Genomic DNA, 12,173 nt, shown 5'->3' on the forward strand with positions numbered 1-12,173 from the left:
CCCTGGTGCAAAATTCAGACTCCCAATATTGCTTCACACCCAAAATAAGTCAGATGTGCTTTCACAGTTGGCGTCTCTCAGATGAAGTGAGCCACAGTGTCTTTTCCCGTAATCAAGTAGCTTTGTCTGCTCTATTCTGCCTTGCTCAGACCCCATCAGGACTCCTGTGTCCAGTTCTGGACGCCACAATATAAGAAGGATATTGACAATACGGGGCATGTGCAATGGAAGGTGACGAAGATGGTCAAAGGTCTGGAAACCAAGCCTTATGAGGAGCGGTTGAGGGACCTGGGTATGTTTAGCCTGGAAAGGAGAGGAGATGTGATAAGGTAAAGGTAAAGGTAAAGGGACCCCTGACCGTTAGGTCCAGTCGTGTCCAACTCTGGGGTTGCGGCACTCATCTTGCTTTATTGGCCGAGGGAGCCGGCGTACAGCTTCCGAGTCATGTGGCCAGCATGACTAAGCTGCTTCTGGCGAACCAGAGCAGCGCACGGAAACGCCGTTTACCTTCCCGCCAGAGCGGTACCTATTTATCTACTTGCACTTTGATGTGCTTTCGAACTGCTAGGTTGGCAGGAGCTGGGACCGAGCAACGGGAGCTCACCCCATACCGGGGATTCGAACCGCCGACCTTCTGATCAGCAAGTCCTAGGTTCTGTGATTTAACCCACGGCGCCAGCCATCTTCAAATATCTCCTTGTTTTCTGCTCTTCTGGAGGGTAGAACTCGAACCCATGGCTTCAAGTTACAAGAAAGGAGATTCCAACTAAACATCAGGAGGAGCTTTTTGACAGTGAGAGCTGAAGGAGACAGTGGAACAGTCTCCTTCAGGAGGTTGTGGACTCTCCTTCCTTGGAGGTTTTCTAAGCAGGGGTTGGATGGACATCTGTCATGGATGCTTTGGCTGAGATTCTTGCTTTAGCTGAGATTTCTGCTTAGGATACCTGAAGGAGCGTCTCCACCCCCATTGTTCTGCCCGGATGCTGAGGTCCAGCGCCGACGGCCTTCTGGCGGTTCCCTCCCTGCGAGAAGCCAAGTTACAGGGAACCAGGCAGAGGCCTTCTCGGTGGTGGCACCCGCCCTGTGGAACGCCCTCCCACCAGATGTCAAAGAGAACAACAACTACCAAACTTTTAGAAGACATCTGAAGGCAGCCCTGTTTAGGGAAGCTTTTAATGTGTGACATTTTAATGTATTTTTAATCTTTGTTGGAAGCTGCCCAGTGGCTGGGGAAACCCAGCCAGATGGGCGGGGTACAAATAATAAATTGTTGTTGTTGTTGTTGTTGCAGGGGGCTGGACTAGATGACCGTTGGAATCCCTCCCAGCTCTACAAGTCAACGATTCTATGAGTCTCCTCCCCAAAAATAAAAATTCTGGAGCCTGCACTACCAGAATCCCTGTCCTGGGGCATGGGGACTCCTCTTAGCCCCCCAATCTTTCATGCCCTGCCTCTCTCCCAAGGCCTGCCCTGCAGCAACAATGCCTCTTTATACCAACGGGATACATTTGCACAATTACGACGTTTCCCCCACGAAGGAGCCTGGGTGGTGGGGAGGGGGAGAGGAAGGGAGAGAGAAAGAAATAGCAGGAGATGAATGGAACCGACAGCCACGTTAACGTTCCAGCACGTTAATTACTGCTGACAGATAAAATTGCTTTTTTTATCATCATCAAGTGGTTTCGATGTGCCGGCCGGAGGTCATTGCTGTGGCAATTAAATGGTTGACACCATATGATGGGGACGTCTCTGCGGGGGGGGGGCGGGGGGAGGCTGCAAACAGTGAAGAAGAGAGGTATGCATGGATCAATCCCTAGATTTCATTTTGCCAGATTTTCAGCACATGCACATCAAGAAAAACATGCTTGGCGCAGGTAGTAAAAGTAGCAGAAGCAGGGGAAGAGCAGTTTAAGAGAGACAGAGAGAGCAGCAGTGTAAGCTGCAGGTTCTGGGGGCCCCTCGTTGGGCGAAGGAGCCCTCTGGCGGTCCCCTGCCCCCCACATCAGTGAACCAACCTCCCTGCAGCACTTCTCACCAGCTGCTGAGCAAGCAGGCCGCACTGACTCCAGCCTCTGCTTTTCTCCTAAGAACGCAGGCAGCTACAGGTACATATATTCATTCATTCAGACTTTATTGGCATAATGGGTACAGACCACTGGGTTCCATCCTGCTCTGTACTGCCTAAACTGGCTGGCAGCAGTGTCTGTCTGGGGTTTGGGGCATGAACCTGGCTGGCAGCGTCACCTGGAGAATCCGTGTGACTGCAGCGAGCTCCCATTGCTCTGTCCCGGCTCCTGTCAACCTAGCAGTTCGAAAGCATACCAGTGCAAGTAGATAAATAGGTACCACTCCGGCGGGAAGGTAAACGGCATTTCTGTGCGCTCTGGTTTCCGTTGCGCCAGAAGCGGTTTAGTCCTGCTGGCCACATGACCCGGAAAGCTGTCTGTGGACAAACGCTGGCTCCCTCGGCCTGAAAGCAAGACGAGCACTGCAACCCCAGAGTTGCCTTTGGCTGGACTTAACTTTTTACCTTTATCTTTTTACGCAGGCGGCGCTGTGGGTTAAACCACAGAGCCTAGGACTTGCTGATCAGAAGGTCGGCAGTTCGAATCCCCGCGACAGGGTGAGCTCCCTGCTCCTGCCAACCTAGCAGTTCGAAAGCACGTCAAAGTGCAAGTAGATAAATAGGTACCGCTCCAGCGGGAAGGTAAACGGCGTTTCCGTGCGCTGCTCTGGTTCGCCAGAAGCGGCTTAGTCATGCTGGCCACATGACCCGGAAGCTGTATGCCGGCTCCCTCGGCCAGTAAAGCGAGATGAGCGCCGCAACCCCAGAGTCGGCCACGACTGGACCTAAAGGTCAGGGGTCCCTTTACCTTTGCCTTTTATCTACCAGGGATCAAACTGCGTGTAAGGTCCCTGAGCCACGGCCCATGCCGGCTGGGGCAGATGGAAGCTGCAGGCCAAAGCATCCAAGAGCCCCCAGGCCTGAGGATGGAGGGATTGTGCCAAAGACTTCACAGGAAAGAGGGGCTTCAAGGAAGGGTTTGGAGGAGCTGAGAGGAGGTCTCCTGAAGCACCATTTTCCCATCCAGCAGGTGAGGAACTGCAGGACCACGGACAGCTCCAAACAGGCAACTTGCTCAGCAGAGTCTGAGGGCACAGAAATCTCTCTCTCTCTCTCCCAGGCTCTGGGCCCTGGCAAATCCTTAAAGGACAAACCACTGAGAAGCTTCATTTGTGTCACAAACTGGCAGGACAACAGGAAAGAGAAACAGGGTCTGGGTGAGGTGTGTTGCCAGGACTTGGGGCACAAGGGGGCAAGCTGGGGAAGGGAAGGAGAGGTTGGTGTAGGAAGCTACTCACGGGGTGATGGAGAATGACAAGGGGGTGGGGGGCCAGTGCACAGGACCCAGAGCCAGAGCAGCCCCTGTCTCCATGAACACAAAGGGCTCTGAGGCATAGGGAGAAGCAGCGGATGGGGGTGCTCTAAGAGGCTGAGGCAGGCAAGGATCCACAGGCCAGCTCACCAGCTGAGCAATGCAGCTTGCTAGCTCTGGGAGGAAGTCTTGATGGATTCCAGGCAGGTGTTTTGAGGAGGCAACAAGGATGCAGCAAGGGCGAAAGGATACAGGAGCAGAAAGATGGGTGGGTCAAGCCCATGGTGGTCCTGGAATGTAGGAGATAAGACGAAACCTGCTGGATCAGGTCCATGGCCGATCGAGTCCAGGATCCAGTTCTCGCAGTGGCCAACTAGATAGAATCATAGAGTTGGAAGGGACCCCAAGGGCCATCGAGTCCAACCCCCTGCCAAGCAGGAAACACCATCAGAGCACTCCTGACATATGGTCGTCAAGCCTCTGCTTAAAGACCTCCAAAGAAGGAGACTCCACCACACTCCTGGGCAGCAAATTCCACTGTCGAACAGCTCTTACTGTCAGGAAGTTCTTCCTAATGTTTAGGTGGAATCTTCTTTCTTGTAGTTTGGATCCATTGCTCCGTGTCTGCTTCTCTGGAGCAGCAGAAAACAACCTTTCTCCCTCCTCTATGTGACATCCTTTTATATATTTGAACATGGCTATCATATCACCCCTTAACCTCCTCTTCTCCAGGCTAAACATGCCCAGCTCCCTTAGCCATTCCTCATAAGGCATCGTTTCCAGGCCTTGGACCATTTTGGTTGCCCTCCTCTGGACACGTTCCAGTTTGTCCGTGTCCTTCTTGAACTGTGGTGCCCAGAACTGGACACAGTACTCCAGGTGAGGTCTGACCAGAGCAGAATACAGTGGCACTATTACTTCCCTTGATCTAGATGCTATACTCCTATTGATGCAGCCCAGAACTGCATTGGCTTTTTTAGCTGCCGCGTCACACTGTTGGCTCATGTCAAGTTAGATGCCTGTGGGATCTGAGCGCAAGAACCCTCTCCTGTAGTTTCCAGCAACTGGGATTCAGAATTACTGCTGCCTCCAAACATGGAAGCAAAGGATCGCTGTTTGTGGCTCGTAGCCATCGACAGTCTTATTCTCCTCTGTGAATTTCTCCAATCCTCTTTTGAAACCATCCAGGCTGGTGGCCGTTGCTACTTCTGATTTCTGATGGCTACAGGATTTGATTTCTTTCCGCAGGGCCTGTAAGACAGAGTTGTTCCGCCTGGCCTTTGGCTTGGAATCAACTTGATCCCCTTCCCCTCTTTCCCTTTCCCTTTCTCCTTCTGTGATGGAACTCCTATCTGGGGACTTCCCTGGCTTTTTTCTGGCCCACGTAGGACCAGTCTGGATAGTTGGCCTTGGTGAAGATTTGACGTTTTCATCCCCAAAAAGTTTTTGATTTGAGTTTCTACTGAAATTTTAATCTTGTTTTTAAGTTGTATTTTGATCAATTGTTTTATAGCTGGTGTTAGCCGCCCTGAGCCCAGTCTTGGCTGGGGAGGGTGGGGTATAAATAAAATGTATTATTATTATTATTATTATTATTATTATTATTATTATTATTATTATTATTTCTCTCGAGAGCAAGTTCCATGCTCTGACTCTGCGCTGGTGTGAAGCCTTCCTTCTATCTCTCCCGAATCTTCCCAGCACTCAGATGTCCACAAGTTGTGGGAGTTACGAGAGAGGGAGATAAACTTTTCCACATTTGCTGTTCTCCATTCCGTGCATCGTTCCATGGGATTTCTACCGCGTCACATGGGAGGGAAGAACAAAGGGGCTTGTTGCCGGATCCGAGAGCGGTCAGGAAGCCAGGAGAGGGATTTTAAGGCCTGCATCCCATGGTCAGAGCAACGAGAAAAGACAAATCGTTCTGGCAACAACAGTGCTGGTGGAGGAAGGAAGGAGTCCAAAAGGGGGAGGACTAGCCTTGTTCGTATAAAAGCAGAGTCCAGCAAGCAGCTTCCACTACACTGAGAGGAGCTATGGCACTCCCTCCGAGGTTGCACATGGAGGGCTGCCCCCCACAGCAGTGCTTTCTGTCAGCCAGCTGTTGGCACAACATCTGCATCCCCCTCACCCTCCCTATTCGTAGCCCCCTCCTCATGCACACCAGCGGCCAAATCAGATTGCTTCCAAATAAACCCGAATTAGTCTCTCACACACAAAAAAAACAAGCCCTCAAACTGGAGACAGTGGGCTGTGGAAAGGAAACCGCCACACCTGGCCAAGGAGCCAAACGAGGTTAACACCTCCGTTCCCCCTCTGCACAGAATCCTCTAACTCAATTGATCCAGCTTGCTCACCTTTTCGCTCCTGCCTCTTTGCACCTGCTCTGGCCGCGGGCAAAATTAGGTTCCCTTTGAATCAGCAACCCAGGAAAAGTGTGTTGCCAAGCCAGTGCACTACGCCCAGAAATAGAGACGTCTAATGTGGCGTATGCCTGTTGTATTTGTCCATGGAGTTTTCTTGGCAGGGATACTGGAGTGGCTTGCCGGTTCCTGCTCCAGGTGGATCACGTTTGGTCAAAACTCTCCACTATGACCTGTCCAACTTGCGCGGCCCTGCAAGGCACAGCTCATTGCTTCTCTGAGTTGTTCAAGCCCCTTCACCACAGCAAGGCAGTGATCCATGAAGGAGAAAAAGCAGGAAGGGGGAAAAAGCAGAGACATCACCTTGCCGACAAAGGTCCGTATAGTTAAAGCCATGGTTTTCCCAGTAGTGATGTATGGAAGTGAGAGCTGGACCATAAAGAATGCTGATCGCCGAAGAATTGATGCTTTTGAATTCTGGTGCTGGAGGAGACTCTTGAGAGTCCCATGGACTGCAAGAAGATCAAACCTATCCATTCTTAAGGAAATCAGCCCTGAGTGCTCACTGGAAGGACAGATCCTGAAGCTGAGGCTCCAATACTTGGGCCACCTCATGAGAAGAGAAGACTCCCTGGAAAAGACCCTGATGTTGGGAAAGATGGAGGGCACAAGGAGAAGGGGACGGCAGAGGACGTGGTGGTTGGACAGTGTTCTCGAAGCCACCAGCACGAGTTTGACCAAACTGTGGGAGGCAGTGGAAGACAGGAGTGCCTGGCGTGCTCTGGTCCATGGGGTCACAAAGAGTCGGACACGACTAAACGACTAAACAACAACAACAAAGTGTGGTGTATGGGGTCCAGCAGTCAAGAAGGCAGTTTCTGCCCGTTCTGTAGAAGAGGGGCGTATGAGGCAGATGGGGCTCGTCCACCTGGGAAGAGAGTCCATCCAGGAGACGGAAAACTCTGATCATACACCTCCACTGCCTTGCGAGATATCTTTGAGAGAAGGAAAGGCTCAAGGGTGAACCCTACACAAATCCGGAAAGGAGTCCAAAAGGAGGTTTTGGTGACACCTTGAATGCCTCCTTTCGGCAACACCTGCAGCCAAGATGATGCCAAACGTCTTACTCTGATTTCCTATGGACCACATTGGTGGGGCCGAGAGGGGTGTCATGTCATCTGGGCAGCCCAGGACCCCCATACACACTGCCCAGGCTTGTGTCCCAGGGGGGTCACTTTGGTGCTGCAAACCCAGCGGTTTGACTTCACCCCCAGAGGCACACTCCATTGTCTCTCCAGACAGACGGATGCCAGCGAGAAGTGGTGTACAAAAGTGAGAGGAAGATGTGTGTGTTGTTCTGAGCTCTGTTTCAACTCAGGAGAAGGGAAGTACAGCATTAGCCTCCCATGCAGCAAGGCCCCCTCAGGTTCCCTACCAGGCAGGGCTTGGGAGAAAGCCCTCTCTGAAGCCCTGGAGAGATGCTGAAAGTCAGTGTAGGCAAGGCTGAACTAGATAGACCAAGGACCTGACTCAGTGTAAAGCAGTTTCCCAGGGAGAAGCAGAGCAACATCATTATGATACAGGTTCTTGTGCACAGGTCTTAGAGATGATCCAGCAAGACCAAGGGTCAGCGACCTTTTTCAGCCGTGAGCCGGTCCACCATCCCTCAGACCGTGTGGTGGGCTGGACTATATTTGGGGGGGGGGGATGAATGAATTCCTATGCCCCACAAATAACCCAGAGGTGCATTTTAAATAAAAGGACACATTCTACTCCTGTAAAAATATGCCGATTCCCAGACCGTCCACGGGCCGGATTGAGAAGGCAATTGGGCCGCATCTTGCCTCTGGGCCTTAGGTTGCCTACCCCTGCGCAAGACAATTTGTTGCCTTCAGAAATGAGTTCATTGCAGGCCACACTTCAACAATCTGCGGCTGAGCAGGAGATGAAGTTCTCAGCATGGGAGGTAACAGCTAGGGATGTGGAAATGGCCAAGATTCACTTATTAGTCCCGTGTCCAGAACAAAAATGCACCCGGCAAATAGGATCTATAGTCGCTGTTGTTTTCAGTCCTCAAAAGATACGCAACTGATCGCTCTCCCCTCAACTTCATTTGCATTCTGCTTCCTCTGCACGGACATGAATTGGGGCGGGGGGGGGGAGATAACGTAATGAAAACATCATTAAGCAAGTAGTTAATTACGTGAAGTTCCACCACAGAGGACAGCAAGGCAAACAACATTCCCCCGCCCCGGAAGCAGGACAGCAACAAATGCAGAGCGGATCAGAAATCAGTGCTTTCCTTACACCACTAGCTATGGCTGATTTGAAACAGAGGCAGAGGGAAAGGGGGCCTTTCCTTCCAACTCTGGATAGCAGCGATGAAATTAAAAGACGCCTGCTTCTTAGGAGAAAAACAATGACAAACCTAGACAGCATTTTAAAAAGCAGAGACATCACCTTGCCAACAAAGGTCCGTATAGGTAAAGCTATGGTTTTTCCCGTAGTGATGTATGGAAGTGAGAGCTGGACCATAAAGAAGGCAGATCTGAATTATGGTGCTGGAGGAGACTCTTGAGAGTCCCATGGACTGCAAGAAGATCAAACCTATCCATTCTGAAGGAAATCAGCCCTGAATGCTCACTGGAAGGACAGATCCTGAAGCTGAGGCTCCAATACTTTGGCCAACTCATGAGAAGAGAAGACTCCCTGGAAAAGACCCTGATGTTGGGAAAGATGGAGGGCACAAGGAGAAGGGGACGACAGAGGACGAGATGGCTGGACAGTGTTCTCGAAGCTACCAACATGAGTTTGACCAAACTGCGGGAGGCAGTGGAAGACAGGAGTGCCTGGCGTGCTCTGGTCCAGGGGGTCACGAAGAGTCGGATATGACTAAATGACTAAACAACAACAAACAACAACATATCGTCAGAGACTGTTTTCCTTTTTACATCTCACCTGGAGTGGGGGGTGGGGAATACCTGTTCTGACGAGGCTCAAAAAACCCCCAATGAACAGGTTGCAATGTTAGAATTTTGGAAAGATGAAAACGTAAATCAAGAGGGAAGTGTCATCCTGGCTCAATTTTAACCTTGGATTGACTCCCGTAGCCTCTTTTGTAAAAGAGCAAAGCAAAGTCCTGTCCTAATACACGCACACACACACAGACACACACACAAACACCCCACACCCTCTGCCAGTCCCAAGTTTGTCCCAATCAGTGAGTCAAATGCAGAGCAATGATGGCAGGCTGCTCCCAGGCTATGGTGCAGACAAGCCCTGGGTCAACAGCTGCCAAACTGCCTCCAGCCTTTCCCCTCCCAATAGAAATGGAAGGGTTTTAAAAGCTGGGTGGTCGTTTTAAGCAGGGTGGGGCAGGTAAAGAGAAGGGGGCTGGACAGGCAAGCTAGAATCTAACGGGGAGGTGAGGTGGGCTAGGCTCAGGGTCTCTGGAAAGAGAGGGACCCCTGGGAAGAGAAAGGATCAGGCCTTCTCAGTGGTGGCACCCGTCCTCCCATCAGATGTCGAGGTAAACAACTATCTGGATTTAGAAGACATCTGAAGGCAGCCCTGTTTAGGGAAGTTTTTAATCTTTGATCCTTTATTGTGTTTTTAACATTCTGTTGGGAGCCACCCAGAGTGGCTGGGGAGACCCAGCCAGATGGGTGGTATATAAATTATTATTATTATTATTATTATTATTATTATTATTATTATTATTATCATCATCATCATCATCATCATCATCATCATCATCATCATCATCATCTTCCCTGCCAAGTTTCGATGGACAGCGTTTGGAAACATGGAGGGGGAAACCACAATCTCTCTCTCTCTCTCTCTCTCTCTCTCTCTCTCTCTCTCTCTCTCTGACAGCTCCTTGAGGAGAAGGGGCAAGAACATACCTCTATTGAGAGGGCTTTAAAATGACTAGCTGAGGTAGCAGAAGGTAGAAGGAAGGCCAAATCCTGACCGCTGCCAGCCACACCAAAGAGGCTAGCAGAGTACCCGATCTGCCTATAAGGTAAAGGCTTGCAAATAGCCAGTAATTAAAGTAAACGAATTGCATTTAATTGATTACGTGCATCAGCAGGGAGTGCCCATCTCGATTTTCTCCCAGAGCGTCTTAGTCCTTCAATGGTTTCTCTATCAAAGTTTTCCAGTAGTGTGAAAAAACAAATAAATATTTCTTCCAGTGTGAATCTGTGGCTGCGCTGCTACCAAGTGAGGCTGTACCTAACACTAGCCGTACTGTGAGGAGACCCAGTCAAATTGGCTAAAAAACCCAATGCAATTCTGGGTTGCATCAATAGGAGTATAGCGTCTAGATCAAGGGAAGTAATAGTGCCACTGTATTCTGCTCTGGTCAGACCTCACCTGGAGTACTGTGTCCAGTTCTGGGCACCACAGTTCAAGAAGGACACTAACAAACTGGAACGTGTCCAGAGGAGGGCAACCAAAATGGTCAAAGGCCTGGAAACGATGCCTTATGAGGAACGGCTAAGGGAGCTGGGCATGTTTAGCCTGGAGAAGAGGAGGTTAAGGGGTGATATGATAGCCATGTTCAAATATATAAAAGGATGTCACATAGAGGAGGGAGAAAGGTTGTTTTCTGCTGCTCCAGAGAAGCGGACACGGAGCAATGGATCCAAACTACAAGAAAGAAGATTCCACCTAAACATTAGGAAGAACTTCCTGACAGTAAGAGCTGTTCGACAGTGGAATTGGCTGCCAAGGAGTGTGGTGGAGTCTCCTTCTTTGGAGGTCTTTAAGCAGAGGCTTGACAACCATATGTCAGGAGTGCTCTGATGGTGTTTCCTGCTTGGCAGGGGGTTGGACTCGATGGCCCTTGTGGTCTCTTCCAATTCTATGATTCTATGATTCTATGAATGAACGTGACTACGGTGCATTAATTTGAATGGGACTTCTCTGATCAAGTCTCTCTCTCTCTCTCTCTCTCTGTCTAGCCTACTTTGCAGGGATGTTAGGAAGATGAAATAAGCAAGCACCATTTACATAACACAGGATTGGACTCTGATTTTAAAAGCTACAGATTAAACCACATCCAGATTTGAGGGGACCTGTTGGAAACGTGACGAGGCAAGTCTCCCGGATCCTTCATGTGCGTGGGCTTGTGGGGCACAGATGTAATGCAGGGTCTGTTCCCCTGCTCACACACTTCCCCTCAGCTGTCACGAGCCAGGCTGTGCAACAAGGGCAGCCATCGGCTGAGGATTGATAAATTGCTGTTTAAAATATTACCATATGCCACTTCTGATAATTAGCCCACAGCCCCAGGAGACAGCAGTAATGAGCGCTCTCAAGAAATAATTAGCCCGATACGTCGGCTTCACCGGTGCCTGCCCTCAAAATGTCAAGACTCGCAAGATGCATGGATAGCGTCGTGGCATCGCTTAGCCACTGGGTGGCGCTGGACTTGATTGGGTCACTGTGAAAATCGGGAGCTTTCTATTCTTCCCAGGAAGAGATAATGAACGTTCCTGCTTAGCTTTGTGGTAGACTCTTTCTCTGAGCCGGAAACTGTGAGCTTCCAGATGTTGCGAGACCTCAGCTTGCCTCACCCCTGACCATTGGTCATGCTAGCTGAGGCTGATGGGAGATGGAATCTGTAGGGCCCCAGGCTTCCCAACCCTGACTCCAAGCCTTGTGCAACATGGTGTAAGAAGTCGAGTTTTAGACCCATAAACTCCTAACAAGGAAACCAAAACGGCACAGCTCCCTGCACCAGAAACGTTCTGCTGTAACAAAGCATGAATATTCAGCCACTCATTACTGAGGGGAAATGTGTGGAACAGGTCTCGGTGTTTCGATTTCTGGGAATGGAGTTGAGAGTTGACCTAACCTGGGTCGAAAATAGTAAAGACCTGATGAAGAGAGCACAGAAGAGGTTATATTTTCTGAGAATCCTCCGGAAAAATAATCTCTCAAAGGACCTCTTGATGGCATTTTACCATTGTCCTGTTGAGAGTGTATGGTCTATGTGTGTGGTTTGGGAGCTGCATGGCCAGGGAAAAAACAATGCTGTCCAGGGTTGTAAAGACTGCGGAGAGAATAACTGGGTGCACTCTTCCCACCTTGGATCAAATCTATGCTTCAAGGTGTCATAATAAAGCTGCAGAGATGGCGCAGGATAGTGCGCACCCCGGAAATGATCTCTTTCAGCTTCTGCCTTCTGGAAGAAGGTACAGGGTTATAAAGACCAAGACTAGCTGCCTGAGAAACAGTTTCTATCCAAATGCGATTCTGGTTTTAAACGCAGTGTAATGTAGTCTCTGTGGGAGTATACTGTATTTAATTATGGGGTATCAGAGTTTTTAGCGGGTTAACCAGGCTGGGATAGCAGGCTTGTTGGTTTTGAATGTCCGATATAGATTTTTTAAATTTTGTTGTTCTGTATGGGACAATGACAATA

The 12,173-nt window shown here is 49.9% G+C and overlaps 1 protein-coding gene across 4 annotated transcripts in view; it reads right to left on the reverse strand.

The window, feature by feature from the left end:
* NPAS1 (neuronal PAS domain protein 1) overlaps nt 1–12,173 on the reverse strand; it is a 101,916-nt gene that overhangs the window by 41,172 nt on the left and 48,571 nt on the right. The window lies entirely within an intron of this gene.

Source organism: Podarcis erhardii (assembly GCF_964252035.2).
Source record: "Podarcis erhardii genome assembly, chromosome: 7".
In the NCBI taxonomy this organism is placed as follows: domain Eukaryota; kingdom Metazoa; phylum Chordata; class Lepidosauria; order Squamata; family Lacertidae; genus Podarcis; species Podarcis erhardii.